This window comes from Crassostrea angulata, chromosome 1 (genome assembly GCF_025612915.1).
Source record: "Crassostrea angulata isolate pt1a10 chromosome 1, ASM2561291v2, whole genome shotgun sequence".
In the NCBI taxonomy this organism is placed as follows: domain Eukaryota; kingdom Metazoa; phylum Mollusca; class Bivalvia; order Ostreida; family Ostreidae; genus Magallana; species Magallana angulata.
In genome coordinates this window covers 43822758-43826403 of record NC_069111.1, presented here as the reverse complement: position 1 = coordinate 43826403, position 3646 = coordinate 43822758, and the positions used below count along the sequence as shown (strand labels likewise).

The following is a 3646-nucleotide window of genomic DNA, read 5'->3' as shown; positions in this document are numbered from 1 at the left end:
TATTTTTGTTTTCTGTATTCAACATTTAGAATCTATTTATATGCTACATTAATTGTGCCGACATCTACAGGTTATCAAATTATTCCCAAATTATTCTAGACCTACATGCATTTTTAAATGACTATTATACTCTGTACCCTTGCTGACAAATCACTTTTGCAGAAACATATTTTTACTAAGGGAGATAAATGTTTGTGGTACATCTGTAAAATTAATACATATAGAAGATTTTAGCAGCAACATTTCCTCAATTTAGGTTTTAATCAAACATTGCTACACTATGTGGTTTCATGAGAACCCCTTGGGTTGCTTATCTTCGTCAATTACCATTCATCATCATGTGTACTTTAATTAAATACATGTAGTACAAAAATAGTCTAGAAATATATTTATTTATATGAAGATTCACACCCTGTCAAATTCTCAGTCCACATAATATTTTTAAAATCTGCATTCTCTCTTCATTCACTGGATTCCCTTGCAGTCTTATGTCCAACATACACCATTTGCACACAACCAGCATTTGTTCAGTTTTATCCTTCATCCTTCTGCTGCCTGAAACAAATGTTAAGTTGTAACAGATTTAATTAATTTGAAGAATTTTCTGTACAACATACACATAAAGCGCATGCAAAGATTTAATGGAGAAATTTGTGTCAGGACAATAAAGAATTATATAATGATGCTGTTATTTGTCATCATTGTTCACAAATGAATTTTTGAACAGTATAGGCATGAAATAAAAAACAACAAAATATAATAATATACCATCCTAATATCAAAAGAAGTTTTGTCTTTCCTGTTAGACCATGTGTTAAAACTGCACCAACAGTTTGCACACCCACCAAAGAAACGACTAGTATCCCTCTTACAGGATGAAGAGCTCCCTTAGGGGGAGATAAGTTAAACATAAATAAGAGTTACTTCTCTTGTCATTGCATATTAAGTAAACTAACATTTCCAATAGGAACATGAATATAATATTGATTACTTATGTTTTCCATTTCATTTTAATATGAATTTGTGGTATTGCCCTGCAGTATTAGCCTGTTGAAGATTAAGTTGCAAATCAAATAAAATTTGGACAAAGCATCCATAAAAATCATATAAAATGTTACAGCAAATTACAGAATACTGGTAGAGTTTTCCATAGCTTTATATGTGATTGCTCAATAGGATATACAAAATGATCTGCAAGGTATCACATTAATAGGTTTTAACCTAGGTCATGATGTTACACTGGTGAGTTACAGTTGCTGTATAATTTCTATAGTTTTGCTTTAGATATAAACAATATTTTGAAACAGTCACATGGGGCAATGCTCCAGTGATTCATCGGGTATCTAAAGCAAATTAATGGAAAATCATAGCAGCAATTCACTGACTAGCTACCATATAGGGTGAACGATACGGTTACATTCAAAAAGGTAGATAAAGGGTTAAAAAACCTGATACTGGATAGGTTGGTAGAAAGAGTGGTATCTAACGCTTACTCTAACAGCTGCGGTTTCTCTCCTGAGTTCTTGAATCACCAAAACTAAGGCTTCAGGATTCACACCATTTTCACAAAGGCGAACACAAGTTGCTACAGTCTCAGCATCAAGACCAGTATTTAAAAGTTTGGATATCTCCAAAAGTGCTGAAATTTAAAGAAATAAAGAATTAATCAACAGACAAGATAATTAAACACAAATGGAGTGGAATGACAATTATTGAATTAATGCATTGAAAGTCTGTGCAGTGAAACTTCCAACAGGTGGACTATCGGTATAAACAAGAGAGAATAATCTTACCGTGACTAGGAACTGGGTCAGTAGGACATCTGTCATTTTAACGATAGAACATTCTATCTAGGTATAAACTAAATAGAAAATTCTATCGTTAAAATTACATATTGATGTCATTAACATTAACATGGTTTAATGCAAGAAATAGATGGTTACATCCCCAAATTTAGTGAATTTATGGAACAAAAATGACCTCAATTTCTGTCCATCCGAGTGAAATATTCTCGAGATAAATTGATTTTCTTATTTAAAAAAATATACACTACTCTTTAATTCAGGTTTTATCTAAAAGCAATAATTACATTTAAAATAAGAGAGTAAAAAAATAATTAAAATAATTCAATAAAGTATAAAGTAGTTTCAAAATTGATTTTGTCGTTAATATGTATTAGAATGTCTCTAAATGCTTACTATCTAACGTTTCCTTGGACGCTGACGGCTTTCGCTTTCCAGAGTCCGCCATTTTTTCTGAGTTGTCGATGTTAACGCGTTCAACGAATTATTCCACTTGTTCTATTTCGTGTTCAGTCTCCAGATCTTGAGAAGAGTCAGGTTTTTCCAGTGCAGAGTTTTATTTTTTTCATTAACCATATACATGAAGTATATTATAATTTGTGTTTTAAAGCATAGTCAGAGTAACCGCGTGGTTTTATATATTCATTATTATGCAACCCAATGTTTATATTTTCAACCACGTGTAGAGTGGTTGAACTCTGTTCTGAATATCATGCATCGTTTAGCGTAAATAGCCGCTAGATGATGAAATAAGACATACATGTATATCTTAATAGATTTTCATGTTTTAACATACATCAAAGTAGGATATGTTATGAAAAACGATAAGTACTTACGTATTTTGAGAATATCATCCGAACACTTATACATGTACATGTATATACCTCCGCTCGATTTCACAGAACTGAACAAATTTTGTGGAAGTCTCGTGAAATTTTATTCGAGCACCTCTGGATTTATTACATACTTAGCAACGATTAAGAAAACTTTCCAAACACATTCGCAGGGGTGTATAAGTAGGAATAATTTTCATGCAGTCCTTGTTAAGCTGTTTACCTCTTGCTGATCGTAAATCACGAACAGTACGTTTAGATCTGTTGATTGGCATTTATTTACCAAACAAGGCAAAGATCATTCAGATCAATGCTATTGCTTACTAGAGTTCCAAACAACAGATACACTTAAAACACAACTTCACACATTTAAAGATGATTAAAAAAAAGTTGATAATTGCGGATTGTGAAAAAAAACTAAACACTTACCAAATTACAGCAAACAAATTAGGAGCAACACAAACAAATACAGAGACATACGATGAGATTATATGAGAGAGAGACTCGGAGAGAGAGAGAGAGAGAGAGAGAGAGAGAGAGAGAGAGAGAGAGAGAGAGAGAGATTTGTTGCTTTTGTATCTTTTGACAACATTTTAATTTGGCCAGTTTTGAGCAGAAACAAGCTAGTAAAAAAATGTTTACATAATCTTATCCTCAAATGTACAAGATGGCCGCATCCCATTAACTATTTAAATTAGACTATGTATGAATAGAATTTACATCATTTGTTTATCAGCTCCAACACTAGTACTTTAACCCAGTTTGAGTTGTTCTAAAACCTTGAACCTGCCTAAGCATCTAGATAATCAAGATCATTCTTTGTATCTGAAGCTACCTCTGTGATTCATTCACATAGTTAAATCAACCATGCAAATTTTAATTAGTACAGTGTACTATTTGCAAAAACGTGGACCTGCTTTAAAAACATTGAACTCCGCCAACATTAGAAACACATGGCTCAGGCATAGGGGCATCGTATCCGCTCTACACTCTATGACATATATATATAAA

The 3646-nt window shown here is 32.6% G+C and overlaps 1 long non-coding RNA gene across 1 annotated transcript; it reads right to left on the bottom strand.

Annotated features, from left to right (window-relative positions):
- Window positions 1–376: 376 nt before the first annotated feature.
- LOC128187386 (uncharacterized) lies at window positions 377–2347 on the bottom strand. Its single transcript, XR_008244071.1, has 3 exons — window positions 2199–2347; window positions 1494–1639; window positions 377–555 (listed from the first exon to the last, which is right to left on the bottom strand). It is a non-coding gene; the product is annotated as an uncharacterized LOC128187386 (long non-coding RNA).
- Between the last annotated feature and the right edge of the window lie 1299 nt (window positions 2348–3646).